Source organism: Schistocerca gregaria, chromosome 8, assembly GCF_023897955.1.
Source record: "Schistocerca gregaria isolate iqSchGreg1 chromosome 8, iqSchGreg1.2, whole genome shotgun sequence".
Classification (NCBI taxonomy): Eukaryota; Metazoa; Arthropoda; class Insecta; order Orthoptera; family Acrididae; genus Schistocerca; species Schistocerca gregaria.
The window spans coordinates 471,360,995-471,388,862 of NC_064927.1; the positions used below are offsets into that span (position 1 = coordinate 471,360,995).

A 27,868-nucleotide genomic window follows, 5' to 3' on the forward strand; every position below is an offset into this window, starting at 1 on the left:
AATAGGAAGTATCCGAGAGTGGGGGGTGCATCTATAATAACAAATATCCCAAAGTGAGGATTAATGCATCGTAAACCTTAATGACATCTTTGAAAGTCTCTTCAGGTTTGCTGCCGGATACTAAAATCAACTCGATTTAATATTTCGGCTATCCAGCTGTTCGCCATCTTCAGGAGAACGCTGCTTCTGATGCTGAGTCCCGTTGAGACCTGTAGAATATTGAATTGAGTTGATTTTAATATCAAGAAGCAAACCTGATGAGACTTTCAAGAGTTATTACGCCGGGAACGTCTATGGAGTCACTTTAATGACATCTTTTGTCATAGTGCGTGACATGACAAATACCATGTTGGATGACATTATGGCGTGTGTCATGTTATACGTCCTGAGGTCATGTATAATGGTTCTGTACTTGACACGTTGCGTTACATTACGTAAGACGGGAAATAAAACTAAGAAGTAAAAAAATCGCGAACATATCAAATAAATTTTACTTAGACGTTTTTGAATCGGCCAGATAAGTGGAAAAGCTAGTTTTCTCCTTTTTACTTCCCTGACTCTCTCCAGAACATATTCGCTTGTTTTTGTGCTACGGTAGGAGATTTTTGGTTCTGGTTTCTCTTCCTTTGGTTTCTTTATTCTGGATAGTCAATTGGTAGCCTTGGTACGTTTTGTTATGCGTGTTTCGAGGTCATGTTGTTCCTATGTCCGCTAGATTACCGTGTGTCACGGATTGTATCAAGGTTTTTGTTTGCTACCTGCATAGTACCCCTCTCTAATACCCCGTCCAGTTGTGCTGTTCTTTTCCAGGCCGGGGCGTCGACTATTCACCTCAGTATCCTGGTTTGGATAAATCGCAGCGCATTCAAATTTATCTTGCTTGCCATATATCATTCAGGAATTTGCAGTTTCGTAGAGTTTTAGTTCTGTCTCTAGTTGCAAGTCTTTGCTTATGAAGAAAGGGACTAGTCCCTTTGTTAATGTTAGGCGTAACTTTCGTTTTTCTTGAGTCTGTGCATTGCGTAACTTTCGTTTTTCTTGAGTCTGTGCATTGAACAGTAATGTGTTATCCAGAACAGCACACATATACCTGACATTCTTCCACCAGAGTAGTTCTTGGGCTGTAACCTCTCTTCCAGGATTCCAGTCGCTCTGGTGATTTTGCACGGAAGTTGGCCAAGTGCCGGTGCCGGATTTCTCAGATTGCATTCCACGAGGTCTTATCTCAATGATGCCTAGACGCACTTAATAGTTGCTTTGTCTAGTGTCATTCTTAAGATTTCAAGAAATGAAAAAACCGTGTGCTTTCTCCTTGCACACACTTCCGAGATTTGAAGGATATATTAACGTTGGATATGAACTACGCGGGTTCGATTCCCGGCGGGGTCAGGGATTTTCTCTGCCTCGTGATGGCTGGGTGTCGTGTGATGTCCTTAGGTTGGTTAGGTTTAAGTAGTTCTAAGTTCTAGGGGACTGATGACCATAGATGTTAAGTCCCACAGTGCTCAGAGCCATTTGAACCATTTTTATGAACTATGGCACTCTCTGTTTCCTTAAATCAAATACTGCTAGTCGCTCTAGAGTTCAAAAGAAAGAGGAGTGTGTTACTATTAGTGTAATGAACAATGTCCACCCCTCTCCCTTCCGTATACATTTAATTCGTTTTCCTCGAGTAGGCAGGGTTGCTGTAGTTGAAGCCTCTGTTCTTTTAACCAAAACTCCGGAAAGCTGGCACTGAGGCAATAGAGATTCCAAGAGAAAATTAGTTGGCGAGGATATTCTGTTCGCACCAGTGTTACACATAGGGAAGACTTGGGGGGAAACGGCGGAAACGAGACCTAGTGTGCCAGACAGTTGCTGTATGAGTGAGAGAATGAGTAGCGTCGGCGACTTGTTCGTCAGGCTCTTTACTAGTAAATTCAATCTCACAGACATATAAACGAGGCGGAGTGTTTCTCTCTGTGCATTATAGCGTTTCAAATCAGAGCGCTGCGAGATTCTAAAAAAGGTTCTGAAGTTTACCAAACGGGGATATTGAGGAGGAAATTTTCAATTCCAGAAATAGCCCTACGACGAAGGGAGACGTGTCTTGATCGGATTCGAACCATTGGAAGTATCCAAACTTATCATTGGTCAAAATCTTCCAGTCGGTTATATGTCGGCTTACTGAGTGCGCGCTGAATTGTTCTTGTATGTGGGACTCATATTACTTTTTTATCGATTTGGTGTAGGTGTCTAACTCGTCAAGGAGTTAGTCACGGCTTCCCATTGCTCCCCACCCCCACCCCACCCTTTTCAGCTTTTATATTGACTGTATCATACATAAATGGTTTGTTATATTAAATGACGCATTATGAAGTTTTAATTTTAATTTCATGACGATGCCATTTGCTGGTGATCAACTTATAACACAAGAATCTGACGAAAAGGTGCAAATTGCAGTACATATGCTCAAACTACCGGTAAGTGCGGGACGAGAATATCGAGAGATAAAATAAAAGTGATGGCATTTTAAAGGCAGGAACCCGTAAGAGCCAAAATTGTTAAGGGAGAACAAATAATTGAAAAGGTAAGAGAGTTTAAATATGCAGGGTGCAATTTTAAATTTCCCAAGTCAGATGATGTACGTTCAAAATTAACCAGCTTCAGAAGTTTTTGTGGAACCATACATACATTTAAATATAACTTACGGAATAAAACGTTAATTAAACTTTAGCCTTTGCTCCTGTATGGTAGCGAATGTTGGGCCATAAAATCTGATCAGCTGCAACGAATCGAACTGCTAGAGATGAAGTTCCTTCTCTTCGTAACGGAATTTTCATAATTCGAACATAAAAAAAACACCGATATTAGGCAAGAACTAAATGTAGAACCCTTTACAATTGAAACTGAAAAACCGATTGAACTGTAAAGACCACGTCTAACCACTGTCTAATAATAGAATGACTAAATCTGCGATGAAATATAACCCAAGAGGAAAGAGGAAGGTTGGACCTCCCTTAAAGAGATAGAACAGGCCAATGCCTAATCCCTCAAGACGATGAAGATAATGATGTTGTTGATGATGATTAAGATGATGACCTGTAATAGCAGACGCTACTATTTTGTAAAAGCCTGCTTGGAAAATTTTAAGAACCAACACTTACTTCTTGTTGTTATTGCTGATGTCATCTTCAAAAATGGTTCAAATGGCTCTAAGTACTATGTGACTTATCATCTGAGGTCATCAGTCCCCTAGACTTATAACCACTTAAACCTAACTAAAGGACATCACACACATCCATGAGCGAAGCAGAATTCGAACCTGCGACCGTAGCAGCAGCGCAGTTAGAGACTGAAGCACCTAGAACCGCTCGGCCACAGTGGCCGGCGATGTCAGCCTCAGACCTAAGACTGGTTTGGTGCAGCTCTCCATGCTACTCTGTCCTGTGCAAGCCTCTTCACCTCCGAATAACTAATGCGTCCTACGTCCTTATGAATCTGCTTACCGTATTCATCTCTCTCTCTCTCTCTATCCCTCTCTGATATTCCCCCCTCTCTCTCTTTCTCTCTGAGATTACCCCCCCCCCCCCCCAAAAAAAAGTATTTCACCAGTACTAAATTGGTGATCCCTTGGTGTCGCAGAGTGCATCGTATCAATCGATCCCTTCTTTTAGTCAGGTTGTGCCACAGATTTCTTTCCTCCCCAGTTCTGTTCAGTACCTCATCATTAGTACCTTCTCTTCTTGTCCAAACTATTCTTCGTCCATATTTCACTTTCATACATGGCTACACTTCATACAACTACTTTCAGAAAAGATTTCCTAACATTTAAATGTATATTCGATGTTAACAAATTTCTCTTATTCCGAATCGCCTTTCTTGCCACTGCCAGTCTATATTTTATATCTTCTCTACTTCGGCCGTCAGCAGTTATTTTACTTCCCAAATTGCAAAACTCATCTACTACTTTAAGTTTCTCGTTTACTAAGCTAATTCCGTTAGCATCACCTGATTTAATTCTACTACATTCAATCGCCCATGTTTCGCTTTTGTCGATGTTCATCTTATTTGCTTCTTCCAACGCGTAATCTATTTCGTTCAATTGCTCTTCCAAGTCCTTTGCTAACTCTGACAAAATTACAATGTCATCGGCAAATCTCAAAGTTTCTTTCCTTATTCCTGAACTTTAATTTCTTCTCCAATTTTTTATTCGGTTTCCTGTACTTCTTGGTCCGTGTACAGACTGAAAATCACCGGGGATAGGCTGCAACGCTGTCTCACTCCTTTCTGAACCACTGCTTCCCTTTCATGCCTCTCGACTCTCATAAGTGCCGTCTCGTGCCCGTACAAGCAGTAAACAGCGTTTCCTCCCTGTATTTTACCTCTGCTACTCCACAATTTCAAAGAGTATTCCAGTCAGCGTTCGCAAAAGCATTCTCTAAGTCTACAAATGCTGTGAAAGTAGATTGTCTTCATTTAACCTGTCTTCCAATATACGTCGTAGCATCAGTATTGCCTCGCGTGTTCCTACATTTCTCCAGAACACAAAATGATGTTCCCCGAGGTCGGCTTCTACCAGTTTTTCCAGGAATTCATGTTAGTATTTTGCAAGTATGACTTATAAAACGGAGAATCCCGTAATACTCATACATGTCAGCAACTGCTTCCGTTTGAACCGGGATTACTACATTCTTGGTTGAACTCTGAATGTATATCGCCTGTTTCATACATCTTGCACAACAGATGGAAAAGTTTTGTGATGGCTGTTTCTCCCAAGGCTACCAGTAGTTATTATGGAATGTCGTCTTCTCCTCTTTCATTTTTACAACAATGAATACTTAGTAATGCTGCTTTGGATCGCAGTGTGGCTTTAGCTGTCAGAGGCTGCCGTCATGTGTGTGTGAGTTGCGTTTGATTTTGTGTGTGTGTGTGTGTTTTGTGTGTGTGGGTGTTTGTCATCCATTTTCGATAAAGGACTTGTTGTCCGAAAGCTTATATTGTGACAGTCGTTTTGTTGTGTCTATCTGCGACTCAGCACCTGCGCTATATGGTGAGCAGCAACTTTCCTTTTAATAATAATGTTAATTAGTAATTTATAAATAATTACAACTAGATTTTTCTCCTGCTCTCTACGAGAATGGAAGCGGGAAAAACCACAATACGTGGTAGAATGTGAAATCCCCTGTGCCATACATTTCACACTGCGATATTAATTTGCTGTGACGAATGGTGATGCCAGATCCCAGTCTGATGGTTTGGCTGACGGCAGGAATGACTGCTTGAGAATGCGACTGCGACGCTGAAGCAAGAAGCAAGTCGCAATGAAAGAAAGATAAACAAACGAAATAGAAGAGAAGTGTAGCTATGGAGCCTCTGTTATACGGTTGCATGTTAATTCAGCTGTCCATTGCTTAAGTGTTGAAAAAGAAAGAGTATACTACTTATACACGTTTACGAATCATGGATGACTTTCGTTTGACGTCAATAGATTCTGAACTTATTACTAAAAAAGGGAAAAGTAAAGCTATTATCTGCCCATTGCTTAAGTGTTGAAAAAGAAAGAGTATACTACGTATACATGTTTACGAATCATGGATGACTTTCGTTTGACGTCAATAGATTCTGATTACTAAAAAAAGGGAAAAGTAAAGCTATTAGCTATTTGCATCAATAGTTTCTGAACTTGCTACTAAAAAGGAAAAAGGAAAGCTGTAACTATTAGCTATAAATGTATTTTTAATATCTTTATCAGCTTCAAAACTAGTGTAACAGACGTAGTAATTCAGAAAACTCTTTGTAACAATCGTGGAAATAAATATTTCTCACTGTTAAAGCATGTAAAACCCATACCTTGTTAGCCTGTCAAGAATTTTAACTCGAAAATGAGAATACAATACCTTTGTCACAGAAACTGATTCCCGTCAGGCGTTCGCTACGTAGCTCCTTCAACTCGTTTCACTCTCTTCTGTGGTATTTAAAGAGCATCCTGGCGTAAGAAAATCTCGATCATGACACCAGTTTTACCAGGAAAAAATGATTTTTGATGCCCATCCTGCTTCGGAATTAAGGCGTTTGAAAGGAGAGCTGGGTTTGCAAGGACACTTTGCAGACGCCAACTTTGATAATCGTAGGACGATTCCTTTGTTAGTTCTCTGCAAAAATGTTCCCTTCTGTTGCTCAAATGCCAGTTAGAAATTATGATAGTGTACAAAACGATCGATCGAACAATTAAATGGAGCACTAATTGCATACCACACGCCTGTTTTTACGTCATGTCTAGTTGTAGATGAGGATCTTCAGAACTGCAACGTTGGAGATTCAGCGAGTTCATGTACCGCAGTAAGTGCAACCATAGTTCGTGATAAAATAAGAGCATTTAAGACTTAACCTTCTCCATGACGCACACGTTGCAAGCAGTAACTCTGTTTTAAGAAACCTTGGTTTTTCTAGCATCTCAATATTTATGACACCATATGTCCGGAAGACGTGATAAAAGGAATGATTGTCGGAGGACAGACTCAGCATACAGTAAAGTCAAAGCGATCTTTGGTGAAACTAGAAGCAAAGGCGGTGCCATTATCAGTCCACTGTTACATGCAGAGGAGAGCGCCGATAGGTGGGAAGAGTACTTTGAAGTCCTATATGAAGAAGAGGACTTGTCCGATGATGTTCCGGAAGAAGAAACAGAAGTCGACAGGGAAGAGATAGAAATTTAAGAAACCTTTCATCAAATAAGGCAGAGATAGATAACAACCCATAGGAATTTCTAAAATTATTGCGGGAAGTGGCGACAAAGCGACTGTTTACATTGGTGTGTAAAAGTTATGAGACTGGCGATGTTCCACCACACTTTCGGGATAACATCATCCACGCAATTCGCAAGATTGAAAGAGCAGATAAATGTGAGGATTAATGCACAGTAAGCGTAGCATCCAAGTTGCTAACAAGAATACTACACAGAAGTATCGAAAAGAAAATGTAGGATGTGTTAGACGTCGATCATTTTGGCTTTAGGAAACGTAAAGGCACCAGAGAGGCAGTTCTGACGTTGCGAATCATGATGGGAGCAAGACTGGAGAAACAAGACACGTTCATAGGATTTGTTGACCTGGAAAAACCATTCGACAATGCAAAAAAGTCGAAGACGTTCGAAATTCTGAGAAAATAGGGGTAAGGTATAGAGAAAAACGGGTAATATACAATATGCACAATATGAACATATACAACATGTATAAGACCCAAGAGGGAATAATAAGAGTGGAAGACGAAGAACGAAGTGCTCAGATTAAAAAGGGGATAAGATAGAGACGTAGTTTTTGCACCGCTACTATTCAATCTATACATCGAAGAAGCAGTGAAGGAAGCAAAAGAAAGATTAAGAAGTGGAAATAAAATTCAGGATGAAAGGATATCACTATAAGCCTCGCTGATGGCGTTGATATCTTTGGTGAAAGTGAAGAAGAATTGCAATATGTGTTGAATAGAATGAATAATATAATGAGTACAGAATATGGATTAAGAGTAAACAGAAGAAAGATGAAAGTAACGAGAAGTAGCAGAAATGAGAACAGCGAGAAACTTAACATCAGAATTAGTGATCACGAAGTAGACGAAGTTAAGGAATACTGCTACCTTGCAGCAAAATAATCAATGGTGGACGGAGCAAGGACATAAAAAACACACTAGCACTGGCGAAAAGGGCATTGTTGGTTAAGAGCAGTCTGCTGGGATCAAATACACGCCATAAATTGAGAAAGAAATTTCTGAGCATGTACGTTTGGAAAACAGCATTGTGTAGTGAAAGAAGGAGAGGAATTTGGAAGAACTGACAGGAAGGAGAGACAGGATGATAGGACTTCAGATAATAACTTCCACGCTACTAGAGGGAGCTGTAGAGTGTAAAAGCTGCAGACGAAGACAGAGACTGGAATACATCCAGCATATAAATGAGGACGTAGGTTCCAAGTGCTACTCTGAGATGAAAATGTTGGCACACGAGAGGAACTCATGGCGAGTCGCGTCAAACCAGTCAGATGACTTACGACTCAAAAACAAAAGCAAAATGTCCGGACCTGTCTGTCGTACAATGATATAATTCCTTGATATGATATACTGCATGTAAATGTCTTCCGAACAGAATTAGTAGGAAAGAGGTAATAAATTAAAACATCATGCCCAATTCTGGAATTTTACTGCGCGAACAGAAATGTAGTAATGTAGTAAGTGATAAACGTATCTCCTTTCATTGTTTTGCAGGGTGAGTCAATGAGGAAAATTTTGGAAATGGTTTGAAGTTATAATTATAATTTGTTGGAAGTTGCTAAGCGCTCTCATTCCCAAATACTGGGTCGATTCTGTCTGGGTACTTTGCGCGCCATGAGTTGCGCTGGAGCAGGATATACAGGGTGATCCATTGATCGTGACCAGCCAAATATCTCACGAAATAAGTGTCAAACGAAAAAACTACAAAGAACGAAACTAGTCTAGCTTCTAGGGGGAAACCAGATGGCGCTATGGTTGGCCCGCTAGATGGCGCTGCCATAGGTCAAACGGATATCAACTGCGCTTTTTTAAAGATAGGAACCCCCATTTTTATTACATATTCGTGTAGTACGTGAAGAAATGTGAATGTTTTAGTTGGACTACTTTTTTCACTTTGTGATAGATGGCGCTGTAATAGTCACAAACATATGGCTCATAATGTTAGACGAACAGTTGGTAACAGGTAGGTTTTTTAAATTAAAATACAGAACGTAGGTACGTTTGAACATTTTATTTCGGTTGCTCCAATGTGAAACATGTACCTTTGTGGACTTATCATTTTTTATAACGAATTCTGTTACAGCGTGTTTACCTGTAAATACCACATTAATGCAATAAATGCTCAAAATGATGTCCATCGACCTCAATGCATTTGGCAATACATTCCTCTCAACAGCTAGTAGTTCGCCTTCCGTAATGTTCGCACATGCATTGACAATTTTCTGACGCTTGTTGACAGGCATCGTCGGTGGGTCACGATAGCAAATCTCCTTCAACTTTCCCCACAGAAAGAAATCCGGGGACGTCAGATGCGGTGAACGGCTTCGATGACCAATCCACCTGTCATGAAGTATGCTATTCAATACGGCTTCAACCGCACGCAAGCTATGTGCCGGACATCCATCGTGTTTGGAACTACATCGCCATTCTGTCGTGCAGTGAAACACCTTGTAGTAACATCGGTAGAACATTACGTAGGAAATCAGCATACATTACACCATTTAGATTACCATCGATAAAATGGGGACAATTATCCTTCCTCCCATAATACCGCACCATACATTAACCCGCCAAAGTCGCTGATGTTCCACTTGTCGCAGCCATCGTGGATTTTCCGTTACACAATAGTCCATATTGTGCCGGTTTACGTTACCGCTGTTGGTGAATGACGCTTCGTCGCTAAATGGAACACGTGCAAAAAATCTGTCATCGTCCCGTAACTTCTCTTGTGCCCAGTGGCAGAACTGTACACGACGTTCAAAGTCGTCGCCATGCAATTCCTGGTGCATAGAAATACGATACGGGTGCAATCGATGTTGATGTAGCATCCTCAACACCGACGTTTTTGACATTCCCGATTCTCGAGCAATTTGTCTGCTACGGATGTGCGGATTAGCCGCGACAGCAGTTAAAACACCTACTTGGGCATCATCATTTGTTGCAGGTCGTGGTTGTCGTTTCACATGTGGCTCAACACTTCCTGTTTCCTTAAATAACGTAACTGTCCGGCGAACGGTCCGGACACTTGGATGATGTCGTCCAGGATACCGAGCAGCATACATAGCACACGCCCGTTGGGCATTTTGATCACAATAGCCATACATTAACACGATATCGACCTTTTCCGCAATTGGTAAACGGTCCATTTTAACACGGGTAATATATCACGAAGCAAATACCGACCGCACTGGCGGAATGTTACGTGATACCACGTGCTTATACGTTTGTGACTATTACAGCGCCACCTATCACATAGCGAAAAAAGTATTCCAACTAAGACATTCATATTTCTTTACGTACTACGCGAACATGTAACAAAAATGGGGGTTCCTATTTCAAAAAGTGCAGCTGATATCCGTTTGACCTATGGCAGCGCCATCTAGCGGGCCAACCATAGAGCCATCTGGTTTCCTCCTTCAAGCTGAACGAGTTTCGTTCTTTGTAGTTTTTTCGTTTGATTCTTATTTCGTGAGATATTTGCCCCGGTCACGATCAATGGACCACCCTGTACACAGGGCGATTCAAGAAGATGTGCAAATATTTTAATATGTTCTTCTTCAAGTAAAACTAAAGAAAAAATTTCGCAAAACATAGGTCCGCAAATGTTTAGTTACGGAGTTACGGCAAATAAAAGACTTTGGCTGAAATTTAACAACTTCGTTTCTATCTCACCATCTATGGCCGTCCTATCGCCCTCACTCCCACCCTCAAGTACCTTGGCGTCACCCTCGACCGTCGCCTCTCCTGGACCCCCTATCTCTGGACAATCCAGGCCAAGGCACACTCCCGACTCCGACTCCTCAAGCTCCTTTCGGGCCGTACATGGGGTCTGGACCCCTCCACCATCCTCCACACCTATAAATCCCTCATCCGCCCTATCCTCTGCTACGCCCATCTGGCCTGGATCTCCGCGCCCCCTACCTTTTATAAATCCCTTCAAATCCTTGAACGCCATGCTCTCCGCCTCGCCTATCGCATCCATCTCCCCTCCCCCATGCGGATCCTGTACGATCTCATTCCTTTCCCCCACCTCCTCCTTTTCCTTGAAAGGATACGGATCCTGTACACCTCCCACAAACTCAACCCTCCTCACCCGCTTGTCTCACCCATCCTCTCCCAACCCCGCCCACTGCCGGGCCTGTATTCCCATGTCCCACCAGGTCTCCATCTCTCCACCCTCCTTACCCTCTCCCAAGGTGGCTTCCGGCAGCTCCCCCTCCCTGATGACGTCCTCCTCCCCTCCATCTACCCCTCCTATCAACTTTAATCCTACCCACCCCCACTTCCTGTGGCCTCTCCACCTGGCACCCTCCCTCCCTTCTCTTTCCTTTTCCCCCGTCCTCTTCCTCCACCACTCTTCTCCCGGGATCCCTCCCCCCTTTTTTCCCCTCCCCCTGTTTCCCTTGCCCATGGCATCTGCCCTCCCCTCTCCCTTCCCTTTCCTCCACCCCCTCCCTTGGCAGGTCCCCAGACTCGCACACGCTCAGTGAACATTCGCGCGCCGGAGATCATCGCCATCAGTGTCTCGTGTGTGTGTGTGCCTTCGTTTTGTGTTCAGTGTCCTTTCGCCGTCACGCCACCACTGTTCACGTGTGCCGTCGCAGTCATCCGTGTTATGTGCGCTGTGTCAACAAGTGTTAGTGTTTTTCCTCATCCAGCGTGACCGGCTTCATGTTTACTGTTTTATGTATCTACATTTTTTGCCCGCCGTTTTTATTGTATTGTCTGTGCCACCTATTTGTCATGTTATTGTACCACTCAAGGCTGAAGAGCAGGGTAATGTGCTGCTGCCAGCCCGCCTTGTCTGAGGTGATTAAAATTACAATAAAGAAAAAAAAACAACTTCGCTAAAATGGAGCCATCGCAAAACTGTCCAGGCTAAAGTAAAGCACGATTTCCATGTATTTTGTTGTTATTGGTCTGGTGAATCTAATAAAACATTTTCCAGACATAGTGTATGAGGGCAAAGTCAATACATGTGACACACATCTTGCTCGCTCTATGAATGCAATAGACGAAATTAAGAATGTGAATCTGAAACGAGCAACAAAATCTGTTCCTACACGTGCAGCTAAGTGCATTGAACTCGGTGGAGACATTTTTAAACATTTATTGTGAATGTATTGCGTAGTTGTATGTACACTGTACAACTTCCTGAAGGTTGAGCAATGTTTTTTTTCCGATTGAACATGAATTCGTGTGTGCTATGGTATTAATAAAGGCATATTATGTGACACAGCCATACAGTTTCAGCTAACGTTATTACCACTATTTTTTTCCAAAATTAAATTCTCTTCAACTGCTGCTGAAAACTTTGTTCATTTGAATGGAATTTAAAAACAAATTGGGCCAAGCAGTTAATAAATTAAAAATTTTGCGAAATTACGTCTTTGCTTTTCTGGATATTCTGGAAAACTACTGCAGATACGCGTCTGGGACATGTTTTATTGGGTTCACCAGATCAATAATAACAAAATTAATGGAAATCGTGATTTACTTTAACCTCGTATAGTTTTGCAATGGCTTCATATTAGCGAAGTTGCCAAATTTCAGGAATAACCTTTCATTAGCCATAACTCCGTAACCAAACATTTGCGAACCTATGTTTATATGAACTTTTTTTAGTTTTACTTGTAGAATAACATATTAAACTATTATCTTATCTTCGTGAATCACCCTGTATATTAGTTTTTTACTTTAGCACCTCGTGTGTTAAGCCTGTAACATAGTATTACACCTTTTTAATGTGTAGATTATGACAGCATTTTAAACTTCAAGATTCGGTCAGTGAACATATGAAATACTGAAAACCACGTTTCTGTTACGCAAACTGCAATGGGTAATAAGTGACGATGTCAGCCATTTAGTGATATACATAGATGCGGAGTTTCCGTAGCGAGCAACAGTGCCTTAAATGGTCAACCATGCACTATTGTACGTTGAAACGTCTCCGATCGGAGTTTACGTGTATCTGTGTGAGCAGATGGTGGCGACATACTAGTGTGAAGCGGTAAATGGCGCTACTATTTTCTCGTACTTCTTTCCAGGGCCACTCCTAACTCGCTTAGATTAACTTCTCGGGCTAAAGCCGATCCGCCTGCACTGTCCTGGAAACGGACCGGAGCGAATTAACAGTTGGTTGTCGTAGCCTGCTTCCCCAGTTTTGACATCGGCGCAACACCGGAGACACTGTTTGTGCCATACCTGAAACATGCTGAAACTGTCAGAAGAAATTGACCTGATTTGCTCATACAAATCCTATAAATTTCACTGCTTCTATTTACATGTAAGAAATCAAAAACAATGCAGTTTTTACAGAGTGTTACAAAAAGGTAGGGCCAAACTTTCAGGAAACATTCCTCACTCACAAAGAAAGAAAATATGTTATGTGGACATGTGTCCGGAAACGCTTACTTTCCATGTTAGTGCTAATTTTATTACTTCTCTTCAAATCACATTAATCATAGAATGGAAACACACAGCAACAGAACGTACCAGCGTGACTTCAAACACTTTGTTACAGGAAATGTTCAAAATGTCCTCCGTTAGCGAGGATACATGCATTCACCCTCCGTCGCATGGAATCCCTGATGCGCTGATTGTATCACAGCCGTCCACAATACGAGCACGAAGAGTCTCTACATTTGGTAACGGGGTTGAAAAGACAAGAGCTTTCAAATGCCCCCGTAAATGAAAGTCAAGAGAGTTGAGGTCAGGAGAGCGTGGAGACCATGGAATTTGTCCGTCTCTACCAATCCATCGGTCACAGAATCTGTTGTTGAGAAGCGTACGAACACTTCGACTGAAATGTGCAGGAGCTCCATCGTGCATGAACCACATGTTGTGTCGCACTTGTAAAGGCACATGTTCTAGCAGCACAGGTAGAGTGTCCAGTATGAAATCATGATAACGTGCTCTGAGCGTAGGTGTTAGAACATAGGGCCCAATCAAGACATCACCAACAATGTCTGCCCAAACGTTCACAGAAAATCTGTGTTGATGTCGTGATTGCACAATTGCGTGCGGATTCTCGTCAGCCCACACATGTTGATTGCGAAAATTTACTATTTGATCACGTTGGAAGGAAGCCTCATCCCTAAAGAGAACATTTGCACTGAAATGAGGATTGACACATTGTTGGATGAACCATTCGCAGAAGTGTACCCGTGGAGGCCAATCAGCTGTTGATAGTGCCTGCACACGCTATACATGGTACGGAAACAACTGGTTCTCCCATACAGTGACGTGGTCAACGTTACCTTGTACAGCAGAAACTTCTCTGACGCTGACATTAGGGTTATCGTCAACTGCACGAAGAATTGCCTCGTCCATTGCAGGTGTCCTCGTCGTTGTAGGTCTTTCCCAGTCGCGAGTCATAGGCTAGAATGTTCCGCGCTCCATAAGACGCCGATCAATTGCTTCGAACGTCTTCCTGTCGGGACACCTTCGTTCTGGAAATCTGTCTCGATACAAACGTACTGCGCCACTGCTATTGCCGCGTGCTAGTCCATACATCAAATGGGCATCTGCCAACTCCGCATTTGTAAACATTGCACTGACTGCAAAACCACGTTCGTGATGAACACTAACCTGCTGATGCTACGTACTGATGTGCTTGATGATAGTACTGTAGAGCAATGAGCCGCATGTGAAGACAAGCACCGAAGTCAACATTACCTTCCTTCAATTGGGCCAACTGGTGGAGAATCGAGGAAGTACAGTACATACTGACGAAACTGAAATGAGCTCTAACATGGAAATTAAACGTTTCCGGACACATGTCCACATAACATGTTTTCTTTATTTGTGTGTGAGGAATGTTTCCTGAAAGTCTGGCCGTCCCTTTTTGCAACACCCTGTATATGTAGGTGTTAGTCGGCATGTAGCGAACAAATCGTCTGTAGTAATCCACATTAACCTGGAGCACAACAAGCTGCTTTTCCTGTACGGATATGAGCTGCACATATTTTTAATTTTAATTTGCACAACTTCTAAAAACGACTGATAATATATGGTCTTATGCGAGTACGCCTCTGTTGCATAAAACATTCTTGGACTTCTTGCCGCGTCAATTCAGGATAAAACTTCAAGCTTTCCACGATTACCTACATCGTCCTCATCAAGAGTAACTGATTGTCAAAACTGCTGCTATGGTAATAGTCCATAGACGGCTTCCGATTGCTCGGGAACTATGTAATGCCATCGCAGATGGTGTCAACGTCTGCACTATAGGCGCCACTACTCCCATTATTACGTAAACAGTATGTACAGTAGGAGCTTAGGACAAACTGGAGCATTCAGCGCTTGCTGCAGTCTCACAAACAAACACAAAATACTGTTTAACGAAACAAAATTTTTGTCCCGGGCTCCTACATACTGCGATTCTGTAACTAAAGGTGCTGCAGAATCTGGAATATACGACACGAACTTCAACCGCGACAACATATATTATCTTAGCGGCGCATGGAAGCGAGCTCTCGATGCAGAGAGGCGGCAGAGATATTTGTTGCAATGTTTACGCTACTATCGGATTCGCTATGCCTCCAGCACAGACGTCGACACCGTCCGTGACAGCATTTAGTAAAAAAATGGTTCAAATGGCTCTGAGCACTATGGGAATTAACTTCTGAGGGCATCAGTCCCCTAGAATTTAGAAGTACTTAAACCTAACTAATCTAAGGATATCACACACATCCAGGCCCGAGGCAGGATTCGAACCTGCAACCGTAGCGGCCGCGCGGTTCCAGACTGTAGCGCCTAGAACCGCTCGGCCACTCAGACCGGCAACGTTAAGTAACTACCGACCAATCAGAATACGTCGGTGAGCTATATTGGGCCATCACAGCAACAGTTTTGACAGTTAGTTGCTTCTGACGGAGACAGTGTAGGTAACTGTCGTAGTTTCTGAAGATAACAAATACGAGGGATATTTAATAATTAAAGAGACGAAGTATTACAAAATGAGACTGTACTACTTCTCCACATAATCAGAACCAATATTAATACACTTGTCCCAACGATGAACTAGTTTCTGTATTTTTGATGCGAAGAAGCCTTAGTCTTGTTGTTTGAGCCACTTTCCAACAAACTGCGAAAGGCAAGCTCGTATGTTTCCATTCTACGCTTTGTCTTTTGGACTCTGGTTCAAAGTTGTCAGTACAACTTTCATCACACGTTAAAATCTTGTTTAGGAAAGGGTCACCTTCCCTTCCATAGCGCTCCTTCAAGTCTGTGCACAGCCTGAAGCTTGTTTCCTGGTGTTGCTGCGTAAACTCTTCCGGTACCTACCTTGCACTTGTTCTGCTGTACTTAAGCTTGTTACAGATAACGTTATGAATTGTCTCAACAATTACTTCAACTATTTTTGCTATATGTCCAACTGTAATACTTCAGTCTTCACGAATTATGTTGTCAGTCCGGGTTTCAAGCGAAGAAGTTGACACTTCAGCTGATCGACCAGGACTTTCCTTATCAATGATTGACGTTCAGCTATATAAAAATTTCCGCCGTTTGTTGTTCAACTAATGTGCCAACTTTCAAGCGAACACGCTATCATTAAATGTAATATTGAGGTTGTAAACAAAGCAGTTTTTACCTGTCAGCTGCTCTCAGCTTATCCCAGCGAGGCCAACCTAAAATCATTAAAGTATCAAACTCCGGCTAGAAACTGCTTCATTTGTACATCAGTGTGTCTGTTAAATTACTGAGAGTCCTTCGTGTGTGGGTGAAACCGGTTGCCATTAGCAATGTATTCCGTAATGTGTAATACAAAAACGATCCCAGTTACAGGTTACCGAACTAATAGTTTCCAAGGGTAACAAAACCTTGTTTTTCAGTATTTCACGTAATTATTGGCCGGATTTGAAATTTTAAAATTCTAACCTAATCTACTCACGAATAGGTGTAATCTTACATTAACTGTTTAACATAATAAGCCAACTATTACAGTTAGGAACTCTGTGTATATGCGTTGAGGCATCGTAATTCACAGCTCGCAAATTACCCAGACTACAATGATGTGGCAAAAGTCATGGGATTGCGATATGAACAGTGGGGGCTCTTGAGCATGGATTCTGGGTGTTCGCAAATTTTTTGGTTCAGATAAATATGAGAGTGACACATCTGCTGTATAACAGGTATGCTTATCAACAAGTTTATACAACTACAGCCATTGCCAATAATAATAATAGTAACAGCAGTAAAAATAATAATAAGAATTGTTTTTGTAGAATTTTGTTGTTTTGTGCCTAATTAAGTACAGTTCAGGGCAATAACGAAATAATGTGTAAGCTTTCGCAACTCTCAGTTCCGCATTTTTGTGTGAGTGGGAGTTTCCGTGCTTTCCCATTTTTTCGGACAAATGTACAAGATTCTTAACAGATGTATTAGTTCACGAATTTACTGCCTCCACACAGCAACTTGTGTTAACTGTACACTTCCTAGTTAAATGTTCGCTTGTAGTCACGCTTCTTTGATTTCCTAATCGAAGGACCTGTTCTCGGAGGAATTAGTTACTTTGCACTTAACTTTTCCTGATTAGTTACTTTTATGTTCCCAGAATGAGATTTTCACTCTGCAGCGGAGTGTGCGCTGATATGAAACTTCCCGGTAGATTAAAGCTGTGTGCCAGACTGAGACTCGAACTCGGGAACTTTGCCTTTCGCAGGCACGTGCTCTACCTTCTGGGCTACCCAAGCACGACTCACGACCCGTCCTCATAGCTTTTTTCTGTTAGCATTTAAAACAGATTCAACATCATTCATGTTTACACTGCACACAAAAGCCAATTCTCGCCCAGTGAATAACCAACTCCAAAACAAAACGTGCCGTTTGTGGAAGTGATTAAACTCAAGAAGTAATGTCTACCAGCATGGTCACTTGACTATACAAATGAGGCGCTGAGATTCATAAGGACCTAAAGCACACCGCCGTCGGTCCCAAATTTAAGTAAATATCAGAGAAACCAGTGATACAGCTTTTTGTGAATTTTCATGTATACAATGTGGGCCTACTGCACAGGTAAACCTGACTCACCATAAGATCAACGGATATCGGAAATATGAATAAATACTACAATCTCACAATTGACGGTGATGTGCTATAGGCTCTTATGATTCTCAGCGCCTCTAATGGATTACTGTATGATAAAATTCGTAACTTAATGTACTGTAACGCCAGAAATTCACAAAATAGGTTAAATGTCAGTACAGCTTTAACATACACTGTCTTCCGAACTGCCGGCCGCGGTGGTCTCGCGGTTCTAGGCGCGCAGTCTGGAACCGTGCGACTGCTACGGTCGCAGGTTCGAATCCTGCCTCGGGCATGGATGTGTGTGATGTCCTTAGGTCAGTTAGGTTTAAGTTGTTCTAAGTTCTAGGGGACTGATGACCACAGCAGTTGAGTCCCATAGTGCTCAGAGCCATTTGAACCATTTTTTAATTTTACCGTACAGTGAGTGAATTAGCGCGTATGAGGTGTGTGTTATCACCTGGCAAGATTTATTCCGAGCGAACGGGGATAAAAGTCTGCTGCCGTACCTGGTGGTACTGACGTAAACTTCTAGTTGAATGGCAAGGGCTGGCTGTGTGCATCTTGAACCGTCCACATCGTTTATCAAATCCGTATGTATCTGGACCGTAAGGCAATTACGTAACGCTAGTTGCGAATGCGCAAAAGCTCCTTAAAAGGTGCACAAATGAAAGTGTGCTCGCCACCCTGATGCCAAATTTCACGGAGTCTAGAGGAGCAGCAGTGCGGTAGATTTAAGTGCCATTTCTTTCAGAGTGCAGCATGAATGTTACGTTTAACAGCATTCGAAGAAAAATAACCAATAAATTCGTAAGACGCCGAAAGTTAGTGTGTTCGCCCGCTCTTGCGCTCTTACACAGCTGACGCCACTTGACTTGAACATATAGAAATGGCGGTATTATCTCGTACACGAAGTATTAAAGGGCAGTGCATTGGCGGAACTGTCATTTTTATTCGGGTGACTGATGTGAAAACATTTCCGATATGATTATAGCCGCACGGGGGATTTAACGGACTCTGAACGCGGACTGGTAGTTGGAGTTAGAGGCTTGGGAGACTCCATTTCAAAAATCGTTACGGAATTCAATATTCCGAGATCGACAGTGTCACGAATGTGCCGAGAATACCAAATTTCAGGCATTACCTCCCACCACGAACAACGCAGTGGCCGACAGCCTACACTTAACAGCCGAGAGCAGAGGCGTTTGCGTACAGTTGTCAGTGCTAACGGACGTGCAACAACGCGTGAAATTACCGCAGAAATCAATGTGGGTCATACAGCTAACTTAGTGCGGCGAAATTTGGTGTTAATGGGCTATGGCAGCAGACAACTGACGCGGGTGCCTCAACTGACAGCTCGACAACGCCGGCAGCGCCTCTCTTCGGCTCGCGACCATATCGGTTCAACACCAGACAACAGGGAAGCCGTGGCCTGGTCATGTAAGTCCCGATTTCAGTTGGTAATAGGAATAGTGTGTGGCGCAGGCCCCACGAAGCCATACACCCAAGTTGTCAACAAGGCATTGTGCAAGCCGGTGGTGGCTCCATAACGATATGGGTTGTGTTTACTTGGAATGTTTCACTTGTCCCCATTGATATATAACAACGGCCGTCAGCAGCTGAAGGTATTAATATCTAATAAAAATTTCGTTCTAGACGGCTGCAGGTCATCAATGGTGTCTGTTCTTTCAGACATGTCACGAATGTGCCGAGAATACCAGATTTCGGGCATTATACCTCCCACCACGAACAACGCAGTGGCCGACGTCCTACATTGAACAGCCGAGAGCAGAGGCATGTCCGAAAGAACAGACACCATATCCATATAAGTATATACACTCCTGGAAATGGAAAAAAGAACACATTGACACCGGTGTGTCAGACCCACCATACTTGCTCCGGACACTGCGAGAGGGCTGTACAAGCAATGATCACACGCACGGCACAGCGGACACACCAGGAACCGCGGTGTTGGGCGTCGGATGGCGCTAGCTGCGCAGCATTTGTGCACCGCCGCCGTCAGTGTCAGCCAGTTTGCCGTGGCATACGGAGCTCCATCGCAGTCTTTAACACTGGTAGCATGCCGCGACAGCGTGGACGTGAACCGTATGTGCAGTTGACGGACTTTGAGCGAGGGCGTATAGTGAGCATGCGGGAGGCCCGGTGGACGTACCGCCGAATTGCTCAACACGTGGGGCGTGAGGTCTCCACAGTACATCGATGTTGTCGCCAGTGGTCGGCGGAAGGTGCACGTGCCCGTCGACCTGGGACCGGACCGCAGCGACGCACGGATGCACGCCAAGACCTTAGGATCCTACACAGTGCCGTAGGGGACCGCACCGCCACTTCCCAGCAAATTAGGGACCCTTTTGCTCCTGGGGTATCGGCGAGGACCATTCGCAACCGTCTCCATGAAGCTGGGCTACGGTCCCGCACACCGTTAGGCCGTCTTCCGCTCACGCCCCAACTTCGTCCAGCCCGCCTCCATTGGTGTCGCGGTTGATTTTAAGAACATTCTGGACGATTCGAGCGAATGACATGGGGCATAACTGAGAAGTCAATTAGTGCACAAACTCCGGCACCGGCAACGCTTTTGCAGTTATAAACGGCTACGGAAGCTGCATGGCTCAATATTTCTGCAGGTGATTTCCATCCACTTGTTCAAATCTTGCCACATCTACTTCTACCAAAATTTAGACGTAATTTCCGAACCACACTAAATTTTTTCTTTCGCATACTGCCTGTTTACATATATCGGTATCTCATGTCTATATCAGTTCCTTTGGCGCTTTAATGTATATGCTTACGGAAACATATAACCGCTATTTCACTGTAACATGTGCTGTATTACACGATCTAGATTTATACCTTAGGCCATTATAAAGCGGTAAAAATGTGAAAATCTCCTGAATTGTGTGTCGCTGAAATATTTATCTTCGGTTGTATACACCTGAGTTTAGTAAGTAAGAGAGAAAACATTTTTGTGGTATGTTAACTGGTTGGTGATTTGCATGATTATTAACATTATAAGGCTAGAAATGTAACGGGTGCCCCAATCTGACGTTTACACTTCGTTTCACTGAACGGGGAATGGAAACACACAGCAACAAAACGTACCAGCGTGACTTCAAACACTTTGTTACAGGAAATGTTCAAAATGTCCTCCGTTAGCGAGGATACATGCATCCACTCTCCATCGCATGGAATCCTAGATGCGCTGATGAAGCCCTGGAAATGGCGTATTGTATCACAGCCGTCCACAATACGAGCACGAATAGTCTCTACATTTAGTACCGGGGTTGGGTAGACAAGAGCTTTCAAATGCCCCATAAATGAGAGTCAAGAGGGTAGAGGTCAGGAGAGCGTGGAGGCCATGGAATTGGTCCGCCTCTACCAATCCATCGGTCACCGAATCTGTTGTTGAGAAGCGTACGAACACTTCGACTGAAATGTGCAGGAGCTCCATCGTGCATGAACCACATGTTGTGTCGTACTTATAAAGGCACATGTCCTAGCAGCACAGGCAGAGTGTCCTGTATGAAATCATGATAACGTGCTCCATTGAGCGTAGGTGGACGAAACTAAAATGAGCACTAACATGGAAATCAAGCGTTTTGGGACACATGTCCACATAACATCTTTTCTTTATGTGTGTATGAGGAATGTTTCCTGAAAGTTTGGCCGTACCTTTTTCGTAACACCCTATATATATAATGCTGGAACTGAATATGGTGTTAGCCCACCCTTAGCCTTGATGACAGCTTCCACTCTCGCAGGCATTGCTTCGATCAGGTACTGGAAGGTTTCTTGGGAAATGGCAGTCCATACTTCACGGAGTGGTGCATTGAGGAGAGGTATCGATGTCAGTCTGTGAGACCTGGCACGTAGTTGGCACTCCAAAACATCCGAAAGGTGTTCTATAGGATTCAGGGCAGAACTCTGTGCAGGCCATTCCATTACGGGGATGTTATCAATTAACTCATCTGTAAGGTAATCAGACGATTGAAGATATTTTATAGACATACATAGGAGTTCCATTCTTTAAACAATCTAGGATGAGGGTTTCTGCTTGTGTCTAAAGCAAACAAACAGAAGTATATTCTACCTTTAAGCTGCTGTTTCACATCGGAGAATAAGCTAATCGTCAGTATTCCCTGCGGCGGCCCGTCGCTTGAAGGATGTTCAAATCAGTCGCCTGGTCACACACGTCACGCAGGCGTGGCATCTGCAATGGCGGCAGAGGCCATAAGTGTCCTGAGGATGCTGCAGCACTTGGTCAGCTTTGTGCAGTCCGATTCCAATGCGCCCCACGTCGCTGTGTCAACACCAATGTTGCAGTTCAAGGAAGTAGCCTTCCGCGGCCGGCGTCAGTCTCATTAAAAAAACTTCCGCGTCTACTGCCACCTCCTCATAAAAAAATACTTAAAATGCTGAAAAACCAATCGACGTTTCGGCCGTGTGGCAGCGGTCTTCATCAGGGCGTTCAGTTTAGCTTTTGTTTGTGCTCTTCAATGTATATCTTTCCTGGGAGTATCATAATACCATAGACTTGAAGCTTCATAGTGTTTGTGGTCCTTAAAATAACACTGGCCGGTGTTATCACGCCCAGTACGCCGAATCGAGTGTGATTACGGTTCGGCAGCCTCAACGGTCACTCTCAGCTGCGATTGGGAACAGTTGTCTGCTTTTGTTCAAATAAATGTTATTTTCATCACTACTCCTTATTTCGCTGCCTGAAAAAAGTGAAGCACTTGGAAGACATGGTCGGCTGTCAGTCTGACTTCGAATACTGCACACCATCAGCGGGTAATAAAAAAGTAGAGTTGCAATTATCTGTGTCAGGTTGAACGGCCACCGGATCGTATTGCTGTTGCGCTTGTTAATGTCGTTAACAAGCCTCGAAGGGAATAAAGGAACATGAAGAGCGTCAGACCTTGACTGATCACTGTGAAGCAGCCGGAGATACTGTGTATTCGTTTGACACTGTGTTATCAGCAGCTGACAGAGTTTCAAAGGTGTCCTTAGCATCGACCTGGTAGCTTCCATCCTTACTGCCTATGGGCCACGTAATTAATCACTTTTTACTGTATATGCGAGCATCCAGTGTTTGCTATACAACTGATATCCAGTACCTGCTGGACTCTTCGTAAGAACCACAGTACAAACACTATGTGATCAAAAGTATCCGGACACCGCCAAAAACATATTCATATTAGGTATATTGTGCTACCACCTACTGCCAGGTCCTCCATATCAGCGACTTCAGTAGTCATTAGACATCGTGAGAGAGCAAAATGGGGCGCTCCACAGAACTCACGGATTTCGAACGTGGTCAGGTGATTGAGTGTCACTTGTGTCATACGTCTGTATGCGAGATTTCCACACTCATAAACATCCCTAGGTCCACTGTTTCTGATGTGATAGTGAAGTGGAAACGTGAAAGGACACGTACAGCAAAAAAGTGTCCAGGCTGGCCTCCTCTATTGACTGACAGAGACCACTGACAGTTGAAGAGGGTCGTAATGTGTAGTAGGCAGACATTTATCCAGACCATCACACAGGAATTCCAAACTGCATCAGGATCCACTGCAAGTACTATGATAGTTAGGCGGGAAGTGAGAAAACTTGGATTCTATGGTCAACCTGCTGCTCAAAAGCCACACGTCACGCAGGTAAATACCAAACGACGCCTCGCTTGGTGTAAGGAGCGTAAACATTGGACGAGTCAACAGTGGAAAAAAAGTTGTGTGGAGTGACGAATCACGGTACACAATGTGGCGATCCGATGGCACGGTGTGGGTATGGCGAAAGTCCGGTGAACGTCATCTGCCAGCGTGTGTAGTGTCAAAAGTAAAATTCTGAGGCGGTGGTGTTATGGTGTGGTCGTGTTTTTCATGGAGGGAGCTTGCAGCTCTTGTTGTTTTGCGTGGCACTACCACAGCACAGGCCTACATTGATATCTTAACCGCTTTCTGGCTTCCCACTGTTGAAGAGCTATTCGGGGATGGCAATTACATATTTCAATACGATCGAGCACTTGTTCATAATTCACAGCCCATGAGCGGAGTGGGTACACGCTAATAACATTCCCGTAATGGACTGGCCTGCACAGAGTTCTGTCCTGACTCCTATAGAACACCTTTCGGATGGTTTGGGGCGCCGACTGCGTGCCAGGCCTCACAGACCGACATCGATACCTCTCCTCAGTGCAGCACTCCGTGAAGAATGGAGTGCCATTTGCCACGAAACCTCCCAGCACCTGACTGAACGAATGCCTACGAGAGTGGAAGCTATCATCAAGGTTAAGGGTGGGCCAACACCATACTCAATTCCAGCATTACCGATGGAGGGCACCACAATCGTGTCATTTTAAGCCATGTTTCCGGATACTTTTGATCACATCGTGTATATGCGCATATATATATATATATATATATATATATAATTGACGATCTTTTATAATTGACTATCTTTCCTTCAGTGATGCGAAATGTAAACATGAGATTTGGTCACCCGTTACATTTCAAGGCTTATTCTGTTAATAATCATGCAAATCGCCAGCCAGTTATCATACCACAGAAATGTTTTCTCTCTTACTTACTAAACATCAGGTGTATGCAACCGAAGATAAATATTTCAACGGCGCACAAGTCAGGAGATTTTCACTTTTTTACCTCTTTATAATGGCCTAAGGTTTAAATCTAGATCGTGTAACAAAGCACATGATACAGTGAAATAGCGGTTATATCTTTTTGTAAGTGTATTCACTGAAGCGCCAAAGGAACTGATATAAGCATGAGACACAGAGATATGTAAACAGGTAGTATACAGCGCTACCTGCGGCAACGTCTATATAAGACAAAAATGGTTCAAATGGCTCTGAGCACTATGGGACTTAACATCTGAGGTCATCAGTCCCCTAGAACTTAGAGCTACTTAAACCTAACTAACCTAAGGACATCACACATGTCTATTCCCGAGCCAGGATTCGAACCTGCGACCGTAGCGGTCGCGCGGTTCCAGACTGAAGCGCCTAGAACCGCTCGGATACAACGGCCGGCTTCTATATATGACAATTGTCTGGCGCAGTTGGTAGAGCGGCTACAACGGCATCAATGACAGGTTAACGAGATTTAAGTGAGTTCGAACGTGGTGTTAAAGTCAGCGCATAGTGTTACCGTCTCCGAGGTAGCTTTTTTTGTGGTTTTAGGGCGCACTGACCCTGAACGTAAATAAATGTGACATATTGCTCATACATAGGAAAATAAATCCACTACTGTACAGATACACTATTAACGACAAACAACTGCATACAGCACATAAAACATATAGTGGGAAAAGCAGATACCAGACTCAGATCCATCGGAAGAATCTTATAGAAATGAAACTCACCCAAGAAAGAATTGGTTTATAACTCTTGAATCCAATCGCAGGTCTGCTCCGATACTCCGTAAGCTCGTATTTTTTTTCGTTAACCGGCAATGCGGGAGGGTTTTATATGCTTTACTGAAATCAAGGAACACGGCATCAACCTTAGCGCCGTTGTCCACTGCGCTGTGGATCTCATGGAGGAACAGAGCGAGCTGAGTTTCGCAGGGTCTCTGTCTGCGGAATCTATGTTGATTTTTTAGAGGAGATGTTCATTTTCCAAGGACGTCATAATTCTTGAGCACAAAGCATTTTCTTCAAAACGGGAACGACCTGCGCTTTTATCCAGTTTTAGGTACCTTTCGCTGCTCAAGAGATCTGTGGTAAGTCACAGTTAGAAGGGGAACAAGTTCTTTCGCATAATCTTTATAGAATCTTATAGGTATCTCATCTGGTCCTGAAGCCTTTCCACTACTAATCGATCGTAGCTGCTTTTCAATTCCGCTATCGGTTATCTCAATATCTGCAGTTTCGACGTTCGCACGACGATTGAAAGGAGGGACAGTGTTACGATCTTCCGCGGCGAAACAACTCCGGAAAACCGAATTCAGTATGTCGGCCTTCTCTGTGTTATCTTCTGTTTCGGTGCCGGTGTGGTCGCTGAGAGAATGAATACGTGATTTTGACTCACTTGCTGATTTTACATACAACCAAAATCTCTTAGTGTTTTTACTCAGGTCGGTTCACAACGTCTTAGTTTCGAAATCAATGAACGCTTCTCTCATTGCTCTCCTTACGCTCATTTCCGCTTCGTTCAGCTTTTGTTTGTCAGCTAGGTTTTTACTTCTCTTGAATCTCAGATGAAGTGCTCTTTGCTTACGTAGCGCCTTTCTAACACGGCTATTAACCGTGGTGGATCTTTCCCATCCCTTAAAACCTTACTCGGAACGTACTTGTCTAGCGTATATTGAACGATGCCTTTGATTTTTTTCCATTTTTCTCCACATCTTCGTCTTCATCACCGAATATTCGATGCTGACTGCTGAGATATCTGAAATTTGTATCCTGTCACCCTTGCTGAGCAAATATATCTTCCTACCTTCGTTAACACTCCTTGTAGGACCCGTCACTATAGATGCTGTCACGGCCTTGTGATTACTGATACCTTCCTCTACGTTAATTGATTCGATAAAACCAGGTCTGTTTGTTGCCAGGACGTCTGAGACGTTACCCTCACTGGTTGGCACTCTAATTATCTGCTCAAGGTAATTTTCGGATAATACATCCAGAACAATGCCACACGATTCCCTGTCTCTGGCACCAGTTTTGATGGCATAACACTCCTAATCTATACCTGGCAAGTTGAAGTCATCCTCTATTACAACGGCATTATCAGGAAATTGAAGTCACCCCTTATTACAACGGAATGATCAGTAAAATTACTAACCATATTCTGAAAGTTCTGTCTGAGGCGCTCTAGAACTACAGATCGTGACCCAGGTGGTCTATAAAAGCAAAACGCATCCGATCACCTCTTTTTACCGGTCTTTGATACTCAATTTCACCCAGATTAATTCACATGCGGAATCCGTGACAACCTCACTAGATTTTATCGAATATTTTACTGAAATAAACACGCCGCCACCATTGGTTACTAACCTATCCTTATGATAAACATTCCAGTCTGAACTTTGGATTTTGTTGTCATTGAAATCTGGCTTCAACCAGTTTTCTGTTTCCAACACTGTCTGTGCATTATAACTTTCAGTGCGCGATACTAATTCAGAGACCTTTCCTTGGATTCTCCTGCAGTTTACTAAACTCATATTAATCTTTCCTATGTCTGATCTTCAAGGACCAAGATTCTCTGGTGTCGCTGTGGCTGATTTAACAGGAAAATCGTATTTTTCTCCAAAGGGAGGGCCCTCCAACCCAAAAAAGGACCATTTGCACGCCACACGTACTCCGCTACTCTCGTAGCCGCTTCTTGTGTACAATGCACTCCTGACCTATTAAGGGGAACGCTACAGTTCTGCACACGATAGCGGAGGTCGAGAAATTCGTATCCGATACAGCCGCACTGCCATCTGAGCCTCTCGTTTAGAACATCCTTTCTGCTCCAAAGCAGAGAACCGCGATCAACCATGGGTACGACGCTACAAATAGACACCCCTTCGTCCGTTGGTAGTTGCCTTCACCAAATCAGCCAGCCACCGAAAGGAACCGAGGATGGCGTCAGAACCCAAGCGGCAGGCGTCATTCCTGCCGACATGTGCCACTACATGCAGCGGGTTGCTCCCAGTGCGATAGATGGGCGCCGGCAGGGCCTCCTCCACATCACGGATGAGACCTCCCGGCCAACATACCGAATGCACACTGGAATTCTTTCCCCCCTCGCCTGCTATCTGCCTGAGGGGCTCCATCACCCGCCTTGGAGTCACAATGACTAGCACACCCATCCCCTGTACTTGTCCCGACTGGGCGAAAAATCGATCGCTGGCCCAACAGGAGAGGCAGCCCGTGCTGGCTCAGATTTATCATCAACACTAGGAAGCACCTCGTACCTGTTGCTAAGACATAGGGAGCCAGCCGCACGGCCTGCTCCCTCTTAGGAGAGGCAGCCCGTGCTGGCTCAGATTTATCATCAACACTAGGAAGCACCTCGTACCTGTTGCTAAGACATAGGGAGCCAGCTGCACGGCCTGCTCCCTCTTAGGAGAGGCAGCCC

At 43.6% G+C, this 27,868-nt stretch overlaps 1 protein-coding gene across 2 annotated transcripts in view; it reads left to right on the forward strand.

Annotated features, from left to right (window-relative positions):
* The window catches only part of LOC126284470 (glucose dehydrogenase [FAD, quinone]-like), a 527,859-nt gene that overhangs the window by 208,418 nt on the left and 291,573 nt on the right, over positions 1 to 27,868 (forward strand). The window lies entirely within an intron of this gene.